This window comes from Panthera leo, chromosome E2, assembly GCF_018350215.1.
Source record: "Panthera leo isolate Ple1 chromosome E2, P.leo_Ple1_pat1.1, whole genome shotgun sequence".
NCBI classification, from domain to species: domain Eukaryota; kingdom Metazoa; phylum Chordata; class Mammalia; order Carnivora; family Felidae; genus Panthera; species Panthera leo.
The window spans coordinates 918,871-935,931 of record NC_056693.1 but is presented as its reverse complement, the minus strand read 5'-3'; the positions used below and the strand labels follow the sequence as shown (position 1 = coordinate 935,931).

General features: G+C 44.6%; 1 long non-coding RNA gene across 2 annotated transcripts; it reads right to left on the bottom strand.

The window, feature by feature from the left end:
- Positions 1–4,420: 4,420 nt before the first annotated feature.
- LOC122208567 lies at positions 4,421–15,727 on the bottom strand. 2 transcript variants are annotated; one of them, XR_006197285.1, is made up of 3 exons: positions 14,652–15,727; positions 12,366–13,534; positions 4,421–6,010 (listed from the first exon to the last, which is right to left on the bottom strand). It is a non-coding gene; the product is annotated as an uncharacterized LOC122208567 (long non-coding RNA). The 2 variants fall into 2 exon arrangements; XR_006197284.1 differs by having other exon boundaries at positions 14,801–15,727.
- Positions 15,728–17,061: the final 1,334 nt, after the last annotated feature.

The following is a 17,061-nucleotide window of genomic DNA, read 5'->3' as shown; positions in this document are numbered from 1 at the left end:
TCATTGAGCAAAAACTTGAAGGATAATATATGAGGGATAACTGGGTGGGCATTTTTGGAATAAGCTCTAGGCAAAATACACAGGTGGTTAGATAGCTTTGGTGGATAAAGCACTCAGAGGGCTCCACAGTGAAGGACTCTAGCCAAGTAGGCCATTAGCCTGACTTGCTCATGCACAGATGCTCAGGGGATGTATGTGAGAAACCTTGGCTCTGCTTCTGGGAGCCTGCATTTCTTCATGGTGGTGGACTCGAAGGCCTGGAACTAGGCAGCCTCATTTTTCACAGAACCCTGTTTTTCAAGTTTGATTCCTAGACCTTCACCATCAGTGTCACCTGGTGACTTGTTAGAAATGCTCATTCTCAGGGCTCCTGGGGGGCTCAGTCGGTTAAGCGTCCGACTCTTGGTTTCAGCTCAGGTCATGATCTCATGTTTTGTGGGTTTGAGCCCCACATTGGGCTCTGCACTGACAGCACAGAGGCTTCTTGGGATTCTCGCTCTCTCCCTCTCCCTGTACTTTCCCTGCTTTCTCTCTCCCAAAATAAATAAATAAACATAAAAAAAAAAAAAAAAAAGAAAAGCTCATCCTCATTTCAGAAACTAACCTAGTGAAATAGAGATTCTGGGGATCAGGACCTAGAATTTGTGGTTTAACAATTTTCCAGGTGATTCTGATACATTTGATAACATTCCACTGTACTGTTGTGATTTTCAGGTCATGGTGTTTCTCACAGTAATTGGAGTCCTCTCTAAATCTGCAGGATTTTTGAAAAGGAGGAGGGAGAGGGGGAGAAGAAGAGATCAGTACAGGTTACTTTCCCTAATACAAAACATTATATACAATTATAAAATAGCATGTGAAAAGTCTATGACAGTTCTCCCTCTTGGAGAAAAACACGTGCAGTAGAGCATTATCTTTTCAGAATTGTATCTGCACGTGTGTGTCTGTGTTCAAATGTATGCCTGTATCAACTGTTTTTCTCAGGAAAAATTAAGTCAGACTTTGTACACTGACCCATGTTTTGATTTTCTCACTTAATACATCTTGGACAACCTAAAGCTACTTTCTCATTTTACATCCATTAATTCCCTCTCTTGAAATCTTGTAGACTGAAAGCTGCCTGCTTTTAATTTTTTCATAAAATTTTTTAAATGTTTATTTATTTTTAGAGAGACAGAGTGTGAGCAAGGGAGGGGCAGAGAGGGAGACACAGAATCCGAAGCAGGCTTCAGGCTCCTAGCTGTCAGCACAGAGCTGGATGCGGGTCTCAAACTCCTGAACCATGAAATGATGACCTAAGCTGAAGTCGGACGCCTAACTGCCTGAGCCCCACCCCCCCAGGCACCCCTAAAGCTGCCTTCTTTTAAAGACTGTTACGCATTTTGTGCACTGCATGTACTAAACCCGGCCAGCTGCTGTGAGGAAGCAGGGCTTGTGGCTATCCGTCACCTCCCAGTCCCGGCAGGACCCCTTCTCTAAGGCCAAAGAAAACTCCTCTGTGAGGAGAGTCCTCCAAGGGCTGGTCAAGCCCCTCTGCAGCTCCCCATGGGAAGAAAAACCAGACCAAGTAACGAGGGCATGAAGGCCTAGAGGCTGGCAACCATGTCCCAGGGCTCAGGTTCACCTGAGATTCCTGATGCAGAGTCTCCTGACCCAAGGGCAGGTCCCCAAGATTGCATGAACACATGTGCAAGAGAGGCAACAGCACTGCTTGGTTGCCACAGGTGGGGCATCACCTTCTGGAGTAGGAGGAAGTGAGGCCCCGGCTTCTGAGCCTGAGGCGAGGACACTGCCTCTGTAGGAGGAAGCCAGGATGCAGCGGCTGGTGGCGGCCACCTGCACCTGACCTCTGATGCTAGCCTCTGGGGCTGAGGTTTAAGGGCGGCCAGCCTGAGGTTTCAGAGCACGCCTGTCTGGGTAGGACTCCGCGGAGAAGACACAGATACAGAATCCAGAACTAAATAAATGGAGAGACATACCAGGTTCATGAACAAGAAGACTCAATATTGTCTAGATGTCAGTTTTTCTCAAATTTATCTACATATTCAATACACTCTTAGTAAAAATCCCAGCAAGTTATTTTGTGGATATCGACAAACTGATTCTAAAGTTTGTATGGAGAAGCAAATGAACCAAAGTAGCTAATTAATTCAATATTCAAGAAAAAGAACAAAGTCGAAGACTGACACTACCCAACTTCAAGATTACTACAGCAACAGTGACAGGGGACGCCTGGGTGGCTCAGTCGGTTAAATGGCCAACTTCCTTCAGCTCAGGTCATGATCTCACAGTTCATGGGTCTGAACCCCACGCTGGGCTCTCTGCTGACAGCTCAGAGCCTGGAGCCAGCTTCAGACTCTGTGTCTCCCTCTCTCTCTGCCCCTCCCCCATTCAACCTCCGTCTCTCTCAAAAATAAACATTAAAAAAAATTAAAGCAACAGTGATCAAGACAGTGTGTTGCTGGCCAAAGAATCGATAAAAAGATTAATGGAACAGAATAGTGAGCTGAGAAATAGACCTATGGTCAAATGATCTTTGACAGAGTAACAAATGCAATGCAATGGAACACAGATAATCTTTTCCTTTTCAACAAATACGCTGGAACAACTGAACATCCAGATGCAAAAAACAAACAAACAAACAAACAAACTAAACATAGTCTTTATTCCCTTCACAAAAATGAACTCAAAGTGGATAACATACCTGAATGCATAACAACAACAACGACTATAAAATTCCTAGAAGATAACATAGGAAAAAACTTAGATAACCTTGGGGATAGTGATAACTTTTTCAATACAAAACTAAAGGCACAATACATTATAGAAATAATTGATAAGCTGGGCTCCATTAAAATTCAAAACTTCTGCTCAGCAAAAGACAATGTCAAGAGAATAGAAGACAAGCCACAGACCAGAAAAAAACATCTGCAAAGGACACATCTAATCAAAGACTGTTATCAAATATATACAAAGAACTCTTAAAACCCTACAGTAAAACACTTGATTTAAAAATGGGCAAAAAATACCATTTAAAAAATGGGCAAAAGACCTTAACAGACAGCTCACCAAAGAAGATACACATATCACTACCGAGCATAAGAAATGATGTTCAACATCACGTCATTAAGAAATAGCAAATTAAGAGTGAGATACTACTACACACGTAACACAATTGCCAATATCCCAAACCCTGACAACATCAAATGCTGGTGAGAATGTGGAGCAGCAGGAACTCTCATTCACTTCTGGTAGGAGTGAACAGTTGCATAAGACACTTTGGGATACAGTCTGACAGTATCTAATAAAACCAAACATACTCTTACCACACAATCCAGTAATCACACTCCTTCGTATTTACTCATATGGGTTGAAAACACATGCACACAAAAACCTGCACACACATGTTCATAGTAGCTTTATTCATAGTTGCCAAAATGAGAGGCAACCAGGATTTGCTTTAATAGATGAATGGATACATAAACCCTAGTACATTCATACAATGGAATATTATTCAGCACTAGAAAGAAATGAACTTTCAAGCCATGAAAAAGACACACAGGAACCAAAAAAATATATTACTAAGTGAAAGAAAATAATCTGAAAAGGCTACATACTGTGTGATTCCAATTATATAGCATTTAGGAAAAGGCAAAACTTTGGAGACAGTAAAAAGATCAGTGGTTTCCAGGGGTTAAGGCACGGGGTGGATGAATATGCAGAGCATGAAGGACTGTCAGGGCAGTAAAATTATTCCATATATTATGATGATGGATACGTATCATTACACATGCGCCAAATCCATACAATGTACACCACCAAAAGCAAACTCTAACTTAAACTATGAAAAAAAAATGAACTATGAACTTCGGGTAATAATGATGTGTCAGTTTAGGTTCATTGATTGTAACAAATGGACATCGCTAATATTGAATGTTCATAGTCAGGAGGCTGTGCATCTGGGGACAGGCAGGCAGTATACAGGAACTCCTTGAACTTTCTGCTCTATTTTGTCTTGAACCTAAAACTGCTCTAAAATAAATTTATTTTAGGGGTGCCTGGGTGATTCAGTTGGTTAAGTGTCCAACTTTGGCTCAGGTCACGATCTGGCAGTTTGTGGGTTCTAGCTTCGCATCGGGCTCTGTGCTAACAGCTCAGATCCAGGAGGCTGGCTTCAGATTCTGTCTGTCTCTCTCTCTGCCCCTCTCATGTTTACACTGTCTCTCTCTCAAAAGCAAACATTAAAAATTAAAAAAAAAAACCAGGTAAGTTTATTTTGATGGGATGCCTGGGTGGCTCAGTCGGTTGGACGAATGACTTTTGATTTTGGCTCAGGTCATTATCTCACAGTTTGTGAGATCGGGCTTCATGCTGACAGTGTGGAGCTTGCTTGGGATTCTCTCTCCCTCTCTCTCAAAATAAATAAATAAACTGTAAAAAATAAGTTTATTTAAAAATTAAAGAGATCATCACAGTTTTAATTAAAAGCTTTTACACATTTAAATGGGGAAACGTACACATTTAGGGGCATGGAATACATGAGTGTCAGTAGCTCTTCTTTCCCCTTTGATCTCTAGGTGAAAGTCGGTATGAAAAATAGGTTTATAATAAAAATGTCCTGCAGCTAGTTACTTGAGAAAAAAATTTTAGGCACTCTCTACATACGTTAGATTGTAGGCTGTGAGGGCAAAAGTCTTCACTGCTTATTCTTAGCTCCTGACAGTTATTCAGAACCTTGAAAGTAATTCTAGATTCTAGAAACTGATCGATGATGAATTATCATCCAACTGTATTATGAATCTGAGTTTCAGGACATTAGCACATGATTCTAGAAGATGGGAAAGGGTCCTAGTCACATACATACAGACCTTTAATGCACAGCTGTACCATCTGTTCTCTAACAACAGAAGCTTGGACGTTATCCTGATGAGAGGGGGAGTGCCAGGCTCAGAACCCAACAGAGACTAGGACTCAGAAAGGAATACCCCAACAAGCAGCACAGCATCCCAGGGCACTCCTGTAACTGCTGTCTGAATGCATGCTTTCCTTTGCGAATCCACTGTGCTTCCGAAAACTGTTCCTACCAATTCTTTTTACATAGGGGCAAGGAGACACTTTGCTGGCTCAGCAAAATAAATCTTTATCAGAATTCTGTATTGATTTGTCTCAAGTCCATTTCAATTGTTAGAAAATGTACTTTCATTCAGTTCCTGACACACAGTCCTTTTCGTCACTACTGAAGACTTATACTGTCCCACCTGTCCCATTTTCCTAGAACTGTGCCACTTTCTGATATTTTTTTAATCTTTGGCTTCTAACATGATTCATCTCTTGTTCTCTCTTCCCCTCCCTCTTCTCTCACCTCTGTCTGCTGTATCACTCTCTCTTGCTTTACCCTATGTGTCTGTTCTCTAGCTCTCTGATCCAAGATCACACCTGGCCACGCGTAACTTACTAAATGTATCCACTTGTAAAAGTGTACTAAACTTCCAGAAACCGGGACACAGGAGAACGATGAGCCATCTGGAAAGGCTCCTCAGACTTGGAATATTCTTCATATGGCTTTATTCCTGACAAATGAAGACGAAATGTTATGGAGTTGAATTTAGGACCGCTCCTAGATGTCGGACATCTTTTGTTTTTCATATGATTTGGTAGAATCCTCAAGAATGGAGTGTAGTTTTGATGTAGTTATGAAACCTCATCTTTACAGTGCAATCAGATTGCATCTGTCTTCCGTCTGCTGTTCCGTCTGCCTTTTGGAAACTTCACGTTGCCTGTTCCCGCTGCAGAGCCGCGGCCGTGTCTGTCACGTACTCTCACAGACGAAGGGAAGATGCACAGTGCGTGGGAAGCTCCCAGTCCAGGCAGAGGCTCCACATCTCATGACACCACCTGGATTATGATGAATGCTTCTGTAGCTGGCTGAGAACACGCTGAAGAAATCAGGATTGTGCTTCCATAGGAAAAAACCCTGTGACCTGCAAAAGAGAAAAATCTTCCCTCCCCCCTTAAAGGGAGAAAACATGAATTTCAGGAAAAGACTGAGTTACTTCAGAGAGCAAAGGTTTTAAGTGATTTTATGAGTTTCAAAATTCAAATGTTTCCCTAAGATGTTTTTCCTTACGTAAGCAGCTTTCATCTAAGCTCATCCTGTCTCTCAACCCCTTTGTTCTTTGCATTCCTCCTACTCACAAACGTCTGTCCTTTAGGGAAACCTTTTAAATCCTATTTGTGGTCTGAGTGACTGGATTCCAGGGATGAGGCAAATGGTTTGCTATGAGTTCATTTGTGTTACAAATGGGTAAGTGGTCATGAATTATGAATTAAAAATCTTGTAGGACTTCCGTGTTTGAGAGAAGAAATACTGTTTCAAATGAAACAAAACCTAACACCAAAGGGACTGTGGAACTGTCTTGACAGAATGTACAAGAACACACACGCCATTTGTGACGTGGAGAGCTCTCTTCCCAGATTCCGAAAAATATGTGAATGTTTGGTTTTCTCCCTGTAACTATAATTTCAACAGCTCTCATCTAGGGCACAAGGGCAGTTTTTCAGTCATTGCTGTCACCAAATGGAGCTCAAAACCCCAAACCTTACTGCTTTCGTCTTTTTTTTTTTTAATTTTCTTTTTAACGTTTATTTATTTTTGAGACAGAGAGAGACAGAGCATGAACAGGGGAGGGGCAGAGAGAGAGGGAGACACAGAACCTGAAACAGGCTCCAGGCTCTGAGCCATCAGCCCAGAGCCCGATGCGGGGCTCGAACTCACGGACCGCGAGATCATGACCTGAGCCGAAGTCGGACGCTTAACCGACTGAGCCACCCAGGTGCCCCACTGTTTTCATCTTCTTACTCAGTGCTCTATACTTGCTCACAGTAGTCTTGTGATCCTTTTATTTCTGTGGTATTAGCTGCAAAGCCTCCACTTTTTATATAATTTTAATTCGATCCTGTTTTTTATCTCCGCTAATCTAGCTAGTTTTGTCAATTTTGCTTTTCTTAAAACAATTCCTCTCTCTCAAAATAAATAAATAAACATTAGAAAAAAAAGGAGGGGCACCTGGGTGGCTAAGTCAGTTAAGTGTTCAGCTCTTAATTCGCCTCAGGTCGTGATCCCATGGTGAGATTGAGCTCCACAATGGGATTTACACTGACAGCACAGAGCCTGCTCGGGATTCTCTCTCTCCCACTCTCTCTGCCCCTCCCCTGCTCCCTCTCTCTCAAAATAAATAAATATTTAAAAAAATTATTCGTTTCATTGATCATTTCTGTTGTTTTTCTAGTCTCTATTTCATTTATTTCTGCTCTAATCTTTACCATTTATTTTCTTCAGCTAATTTGGGGCTTATTCTTCTAATTCCTGGCAGTGTAAAGTAAGGCTGTTTATTTGAGATCCATCTTTTATCTTAATGTAAGCATTTAGATCTATAATCTTTCTGTGTAACTGCTTTCCCTGCATCCAGTATGTTTTAGTATGTTATGTTTTCATTTGTTTCGAGAGAGAGAGAGAGAGACAGAGCATGAGCAGAAGAGGGGCAGAAAGAGAGGAAGACACAGAATCCGAAGCAGCCTTCATGCTCCGAGCTGTCAGCACAGACCTGGACATGGGGCTCGAACCCACAAACCGTCCTAAGAGATCATGTCCTAAGCTGAAGTGGGACACTCAACTGACTGAGCCACCCAGGTACCTCTAACCTTTTTTTAAAAAAAGCAGGTAAAAGATATGAACCAACATTATACCAAAGATGACATGTATCTGGCAAATATACAAATGAAAAAATGTTCAACATCATGAAACATCAGGGAAATTCACCTAAAACCACAGTGAAATACTGCTAAATATTCATTAAAAGGGTCAAAATTTTTAAAAACTGTATCTACTACTGGCAAGGATATAGAGGAACCAGAACTCTCATACACCGCTAGTAGAGAGAACCATTTTTTTAATGGTTATTGTTTGAGAGAGAGACAGAGACAGAGCACAAGCAGGGGAAGGGCAGAGAGAGAGAGGGAGACACAGAATCGGAAGCAAGGCTCCAGGCTCTGAACTGTCAGCACAGAGTCCGACGCAGTCCCACGAACCGCAAGATCATGACCAATGCTCAACCAACTGAGCCACCCAGGCACCCCGAGAGAACCATTTTAGACCAGTTTTGACATTTCTTAAAAAGCTAAGACATTCACCTAGCCTGTGACTCCAGCACTGCACTCTGAAGTACTAACACAAGAGAAATGAAACACACCACATAAAGAATTGTATTAAATGTCTAGCAATTTTATTTGTAACCACCCAAACTGGAAAGAAGTCAATATCCATAAAGAGACGAATGAAAATACAAATAGTGGTAGTTCATAGAACATCATACTCTCAGTAATATAAAAATAATGAACTATCATGTAAGTATCATTGCTGAATCTGAAAATAAACATTCTGCAGAGGGCATCCATGGCAGTAAAAGAAAAAGGGTAAACAATGTATTACTTCAATCATGTAGAATTCCAGACAATGCAAATTAATCTGTTATAAAGGAAAGTAAACCAATGGTTGCCTGACAGGCAGGCAGGCGAGAGAGAGAGAAAGAGAGGGAGAGAGAGAGAAAGAGAGGGAGAGAGAGAGAAAGAGAGGGAGAGAGAGAGAAAGAGAGGGAGAGAGAGAGAAAGAGAGGGAGAGAGAGAGAAAGAGAGGGAGAGAGAGAGAAAGAGAGGGAGAGAGAGAAAGAGAGGGAGAGAGAGAGAAAGAGAGGGAGAGAGAGAAAGAGAGGGGGAGAGAGAGAAAGAGAGGGAGAGAGAGAAAGGCATCATTATAGATATGGGCATGATGGGCAGGTCCATTATCATGACTGTGAGGGGTTTCCTGGGTTATTTAGTTGTACAGTTTACTGCATGCCATCTACACCTTATCAAAGCTTTAGAAACATGGTTTGAAATAAAAATCTGGACTTCCTACTATTTTGTAAAATCCTCCAATATCCACTCCACCATCTCTCCTCATGCCCCAGGAGTGGATGCCCTCCTCAGTGATAACAAATATTGGGGAGCAATGAAAGCCATTTCCACTTGACTCAAAAGGACTGCAGTCTGAGGCACAAAGGCCATATCACTGACCAAGACATCTCCTTTCTCTCTACCCCTCCCTGCTCCCAGTTTTCCTCCCTGCACAGCAACAGCCTTGAGATAGCCCAAAAAGAGCTGTAAGATTCGTAAAACCTTCAGATTATTCTTTCTGACAGGCCCTCAGCTACACAAGACATACTCTTCTGGAAATCCTGAGAATTTCGGATTCTCATCCTTCACAGCCACAGGAACTAAACGTCGTGGACGCCCTTTTAGAAGAGGCACAATCCAACCAGTCTGTTGTAGTCTCCTCACTCCCTATAAGTCCAGTCTTTTATAATAATTATGAGTACCCTATAATTTTTCTTTAAAATGTTTATTTACTTATTTTGAGAGAGAGAGAGAATCCCAAGCAGGCTCCACGGTGTCTGTGCAGAGCCCGATGTGGGGCTATATCCCACAACCGTGAGATCACGACCTGAGCTGAAATCAAGAGTCAGATATTTAACCAACTGAGTCACCAGGAGCCCCACCCCCCTATAATCTTTCAACCGGTACCACTAACCTAAAGAATTCTGGACACCAGGGCACATGCTCCTTTGCAGGAATCTGTGGAACAGATTTCCCTTACCAGTGCTGAGCAAAGCGCAACATCCCCTATGAATGAGTAACAGAATACTCTGTTACTCCCACAAACACCAGACGTCGTCACAATGGTCTCTTCCTCAGGCTGACCTCTGAACCGACAAAACACCACAACATCGAAGCTACATATAAGGACCATAAGGCCCTGCAGTCTTTCCGGGAGGCTAAGAGCAGCAACACAAACTAGGCCAAAATGAGAGAGCTACACGTATTCTGCTGTAATATCCCATCTGAGGTGCACCAAATTTGGAATCCCAACAAAAGCCGGTCACACCTTCATGCTAGCACAACTCAACTGTTCTCAGCAGAACAGCTCAAAAGGTTGTTTTCAAGCCGCCACAAACACAGGGACTGGAACCCCCAAGATTAAAGGTGCCTGAAATAAGGCCTTCATCATACAAACCAGAACAGTGGAAGGCAGGCTGTTCCCAGGTTTGTGCTTTGGAGGCTGGAAAATTCCATCACAAGAGCCACATAAAGGGGACACGTGGGTGGGTCAATTGGTTGAGCAACTGACTTCAGCTCAGGTCACGATCTCACAGTTCCTGAGTTCAAGCCCTGTGTAGGCTCTCTGCTGTCAGCACATGGCCCTCTTCAGATACTGTCCCCCTCCCTTTCACTGCCTCTCCCCAGTTTATGCACATGCACTCGCTCTCTTTCCCAAAAATAAACAAACACTGGCACAAAAACAGACATTCAGATCAATGGAACAGAACAGAGAACCCAGAAATGGACATACAAACATATGGCCAACTCATCTTTGACAAAGCAGGAAAGAATATCCAATGGATTAAAGACAGTCTCTTCAGCAAGTGGTACTGGGAAAACTGGACAGCGACATGCAGAAGAATGAACCTGGACCAGTTTCTTACACCATACACAAAAATAAACTCAAAATGGATGGAAGACAGGAAGCCATCAAAATCCTTGAGGAGAAAGCAGGCAAAAACCTCTTTAATCTTGGCCGCAGCAACTTCTTACTCAACACGTCTTCAGAGGCCAAGGAAACCAAGCAAAAATGAACTATTGGGACCTCATCAAAATAAAAAACTTCTACATAGTGAAGGAAACATTCAGCAAAACTAGAAGACAACTGACAGAATGGGAGAAGATATTTGCAAATGACATATCAGATAAAGGGTTAGTATCCAAAATCTATAAAGAACTTATCAAACTCAACACCCAAAAACCAAATAATCCAGTGACAAAATGGGCAAAAGACATGAGTAGACACTGCTCCAAAGAAGACATCCAGATGGCCAACCAACACATGAAAAAATGCTCAACATCATTCATCATCAGGGAAATACAAAGCAAAACCACCATGAGAAACCACCTCATACCTATCAGAGTGGCTAATATTAACAACTCAGGCCAACAAAAGATGTTGGAAAGGAGAAAGAGGATCTCTTTTGCACTGCTCGTGGGAATGCAAACTGGTACAGCCACTCTGCAAAACAGTATGGAGGTTCCTCAAAAAATTAAAAATAGAACTACCCTACGACCCAGCAGTTGCACTACTAGGTATTTATCCAAGGGATACAGGTATGCTGTTTCGAAGGGACACATGCACCCCAATGTTTATAGCAGTGCTATTGACAATAGCCAAAGTATGGAAAGATCCCACATATCCATCGACAGATGAGTGAACAAAGAAGAGGTAGTATTTATATACAATGGAGTATTACTCGGCAATCAGAAAGGAATGAAATCTTGCCATTTGCAACTACGTGGATGGAACTAGAGGGTATTATGCTAAATGAAATTAGTCAGAGAAAGACAAACATATGACTTCATTCATATGAGGACTTTAAGACACAGAACAGATGAACACAAGGAAAGGGAAGCAAAAATAATATAAAAACAGGGAGGGGGACAAAACAGAAGAGACTTAAATATGGAGAACAAACAGAGGGTTACTGGAGGGGTTGTGGGAGAGGGGATGGGTTAAATGGGTAAGGGGCATTAAGGAATCTACTCCTGAAATCACTGTTGCACTATATGCTAACTAACTTGGATGTAAATCAAATAATAATAATAATAAATGATTTAAATAAATAAATAAGCATTAAAAAAAAAAAAAAGTCATGTGAGACCAATAACATCCCTGAAAAAGGAAGTCTGTTTTCAAGTCATGAGCAGAGTCTTCCAGGCCCAAACTGGATCAGATCCATGGCCTAAATCATCAGAGAGAAGGAAATGAGAAAGGAATGAAAGCTCAGGCTTCTCAGACACCCTTCCACCAACAGGAAAGTGCTACTTCCCTGAACACAATGTAGTTAGTGAATGACACATACCACGGGCACCTTCCACAGGGTAGACGTAGAACAGCTTCAGCAACAGAACTGGGGGGCATAAATCTGGCAAAGGCAGATTTTAAAACATACCTCTCCCAGAGGTACCTGGGTGGCTCAGTCATTTAAGCATCTGACTACGGCTCTGGTCACGGCCTCACGGTTGGGGAGTTTGAGCCCCACATTGAGTTCGAGCTCCACATCAGGCTCTGTGCTGACAGTTCAGAGCCTGGAGCCTGCTTCATATTCTGTGTCTCCCTCCTTCTCTGTCCCTCCCCTGCTTGCACTCTCTCCCTCAAAAATAAAATAAACATTAAAAGTTTTTTTTTTTTTTTAATGAAAAAAGAAAACATACCTCGCACATACCTGGAATTTGGTGGCTGTTCAGATGTAGGAGTTTAAATTCAGGTGGAATTTAGATCCCTCACAAGGGACCACCTCCAGGGTTCTCAGCAGTACAGAGATCGCACATCCCCTGCACATCTACGGTAATGACCTAAGTTTCCCATGTGACTTTCTGGGTGCTCAGTGAGACGGGGCGTCCACCTGAGTACTCCGCACACGCAGGAAGCCTCCAGCCAGTGTGAGCTTTCTGATGCTGAAGGAGCACAGAGCTTCAGTTAAAGGATTTCCCACATTCCCCGTCCTCAAAAGGCCTTCTCCAGCATGAATTCTGATGCTGAAGGAGCACAGAACTCTGGCTACAAGATTTCCCCCATTCCCCGCACCCGTGAGGCCTGGATTCAGTATGAAACCTCAGGTTCAAGAGACTGGATCTGTAAGTAAAGAGGTGCCCACATTCCCTGCACAAACAAGGCCTTTGTCCAGTGTAACCTTTGTGATGCTCAGTGAGGTTGACCTTGCTAAATAATCTCCCCCGTTCCCTGCACCCCTGAGGCCCTCTTCCAGTGTGACCTCTCCAATGGTGACTGAGGCGGTGCCTTCTGCTGCAAGACTTCCACACACGGAACACGCACCACACATGGAAGGTCTTCCTCTAGAGCGGTCTCTGGTGTTGGACAGATGTGTATCTGTTCTTGAAAGCTTTCCTGCGTCCTCCGTTTCGAATGAGTCTTCATACCACGTGAGGCCACTGCACACTCGGTAATCGCTTGGGCTTCTCCACAATGGGAGGGACTTACGTCGAAGAGACACTGAGCTGCTCAAGAAGTCATTCCTGAAGTCCTTCCCGACCCCCCCGCCCCACCTCGCCATGTAGGTAAAGCGCTTCTGGGACACAGAACCTGTAGCTCCTCACAAATGAGACTCTGCTCCGCAAGTGTTTCTCTCCAATGTGCCGCTTCTGGTGCCACAGGAGGTCTGCAATAAAACATTCACTGCCCACCTGCCCCATGGGTGTACAGCCTCCGCGTGGTATGTGCTCCCTGGTGCAGCCAAGTGTAAAACGTCCCTCGAGACGAGGCTTCGTATCTCCTAGGAGCAGGCCTTCTGGGCAGACACACCTGCCTTGGAGTCCTCACTTGTGGCACGCCTACAGAAATGCTCCTCCTCGTGGTCTCCTCCACACCAACCACCTGAAAGGAACCAAATGAGGAGGATCCATGCTTACTGCGGTTGGGGGGACCGCCCACGCACAAGAATGTGTTTGACAAACTCAGGACAAGTCCAGGGATTGTCTACAGAACCCGAATCGGCTCAGGCTGAGGACAGAGCTGCTCTGTTGCAAGGAAATAAAGAGCAGAACACGGGGAAGGGGTCCAATGGCGAGGGACATGGCTACGACGTGTAACGTGCAGGAGAGCAGGGTCTATAACCGGTTTCTCCGCAAAGAGCTTCAGCAGGCCCTTGTTACCAGTGACATGTCACCACTATGAAGAAGGGTACGTCCAGGACCAAGAAACTCCAACCGCGACAGAGCAGCTCATGGTCAAGTACTATTTGAAGACACACGCACACCTCATGACACAATACGGAGCGGTCGATGCCGCGAAGCACTGCAGAAGGGAGCAGCGAGGGAAGTCGGTAAGACATAGAGTGCCAAAAGGGACAGATTGGTCCCGCACAGGACGTGTGAGCGGAAGTGACATGCAGAGCTGACAAGGAGGCCAAGCATCGAGACTGGGGAAGAAACAGCAGACAAGAGAAGTACTCGCCGGCACCAAAACACCAATCACAGAGCATAGACTCTTGCTGCAGTTTCAACACAGCCCCGGTGTTATACCCTCACCCAGGCACCCCCGCTCAAGATCAGGGTCTCCCTGAACCCATGTTGCTGTGGCTAAACAGCCATTTGTGAACTGCTTAAAGGTTCTCCACCCTCCCCAGATGAGCAAATACATGGCACCTGTGTAACGCAACTACGAAGGGAAAGACCTTACAAAAGAGCAGACGGTACTGGGCCACAACTCAGCATGTGATAGACCACAGGGGGTGAAACCGATTACAGAAAACTTCAGAAGAGTGTCTCGCAAGACAGCCGTAACTGTGTCAGTGTTAGCAATTCCTGGCACAGCAGGCATGAAGAAATGTCAGCTAGAGGAAAGAAGTAGCCGCTGGTGTATTCTGGTGCCTTGGATCTGTACAAAGTCACAGGCCAGAAGAGGGCAAGCGAAGTAGAATCAACTACAGTGACTGCTAGATGCCTGACCCCATGCTGGGACTGCTGCAGGAGAGGGCAGTGCACATACATACCTCAGCCTTACCAGCCACAGCACATACTTGGGGAGCTGGGGCAAGAAGCAGTGTCCATGGTCCTGATACAGGAAGGACAGACGAGCCCCTGGGAAAAAGGGGAAGTGCAGAGAACATCTAAGGGTACAGGGGTGGTGTGAGGGCCTTACCCAGAAAGACTGTAAGTTCAAAGTTTTCCAGCATCACATCGTGGTAGAAGTGTCTCTGAAACTCATCAAGGAGACCCCACTCCTGCCGGGACAGGTACACAGCCACGTCTTCAAAAGTCAGTGTCCTGTCATGATGGTGACAGATGAAACCACCAAGAGCCCTTCTCCTGAGTACCCAATCCCTCCTGTACACATCTACCCCAAGATCACCCTCCTCCCAAGCCTCCAACCTAGGAAACAAACCAGGCCTTGGGACAGCTTGCACTGCTGGTTACTCGTGGGCTCATGAGTCATGAGGTCTGATCATCAGCAACAACACACAGGTGAACAGATGTCTGAGCTGTGGTCCTGGGTGGATGAATGCACCCACTTCTGTCAAGCTACTCCTCCACCCTGATATGGTCTGTCGTGTAAGTGTCATTCCTAGGGCCCTGGGACCTTCAGACATACTCCCTCTCCAAGTATTCTTCAGAATGCACAGCCTCATGTTCCTGGACACTGGTGGCACAATGCCACGTGGCACAGGCATCTCCTTGGCCTCCCTATAAGTCACTTTTGTTTGAGAATTCCTGTCTTAGGCTTATGGGGACGGCCAAACACAAAGTACCGGACACTGGACAGATGAGATCAACAGCAGTTTACTACATATATTCACAGCCCAGAGGGGAGGACACCACACGCCTTACAGGGCCATGTGAATGCTGTATACTAGAAAAGAGTGAACGACCAGGGGCTGTGAGATGCAAGTCTCACAAGATCAAGAGTTGGGGTACCACCTGGTTCCCACAGGATGATGTGAACGGCTTGTGTGAATAACTCCATGGGCTGGTAGACAAGTGAAGCCCACTTCAAAGGCCAAAGCAGGAAGTGCTCTGGTCCTCTCAATGAAAAGGGATGGCTGGCTAGGACACTTTACCCAAGAATACACTCTTGGCCACATCAGCCACTTGGGGCTTCAACAGGTGTCAAGGCAGCACATAAAAATGGGCCTTAATTTTAAGCCATAAAATGAACTTAGCAGAAAACATCCAGAGCTACTTGGCAAATTCAAACAGAACCCAATACAAGCCAAGAATGCCCATGGCTCCCACTAGAGTTGGAAACACCTAATCCTTCTATGAAGGCCTCCCTACTGAGACTCAGCCACACAGAATCAGTTGTGGGTCTCAATACCCAGGGCCCTCTTCCATTTCTGTGCTGCACAGGCTGTCTCCTCGGCAATGACAACCTTCTGTGTCCACCTAACCCTCATTCAGAGCCCGGTCCATGTATCACCCACCCCAGTCCTACTGATTCTCACAAATGACCATATATTTGCCCCTGATCATACCCACCAGGCTGAATGAAACATCCCAGCCCCCACCAAATCCTCACAAATCTTGGTGGATCCACAGAGACGTGAATAAACAAGAGCTCTGGCCTGAGTGACATCTTGCCTCAATTACCCCTTCCCGCTACGTCTCTCATGTCCACTCTTATCCTGGAAGCCTCAGCCACCTGCTAGACTAGTCTGTCTGATACACCCTACCTTAAGTGTCACATACCTCCCTCACCTGCATTTAAGAATTCCAATGCCGTCACTCAGGTCCCAAGCAAGAGACCTAGTGCTCAGTCTCTACCCTCCACCTCCTGGCCCATAAACAGCTTCATGACCACGAATATGAAGATTATATCTCCTAAATGTAACCACAGGTTACTTACTTGGGCCCATAGAGTAACTACCACATTTTGAATGTCTTCAATTTGAACCCCTCTTTTGATTTCCCAACTTGCGTTTCTAGATGCCAATTCGATGCCTCCACTAAGTGATCTCTGAAATACCTCAGACTCCTAACGTGGCCAAAACAAAGCTCCTGATATCCCCAGTGAATATTATTCCTACTACCAACTTCCTCATCTCAGTTGGAACTTCCATCCCTACAGGTGCGAAGATCAATCACTCTGGGGTTATCCCTGATACCTCCGTTTGCCTCCCTCACCACCCACATGAGAAAACCCAGTTTCCCTGTTTTAAAACTTGTATCCCATGGCCACTTCCAGAAATGCAACCACCCTAAACCACAGCCCCGGTCCATTAACCCTCACCTAGACTATAGTAGTAGCTTCCACCCTGGCTTTCCTTGCTCCTCTCTCATTCCCATGGTCTGTTCTCCACTTTACAGTCAGAAGGAGACTGTTTCCACCTTGCTAACATTACCTCTCTCCTCTGGCCCAAACCTCCCACTACCTCCAGAATACACACCCAACTTTTCAGACAGTCA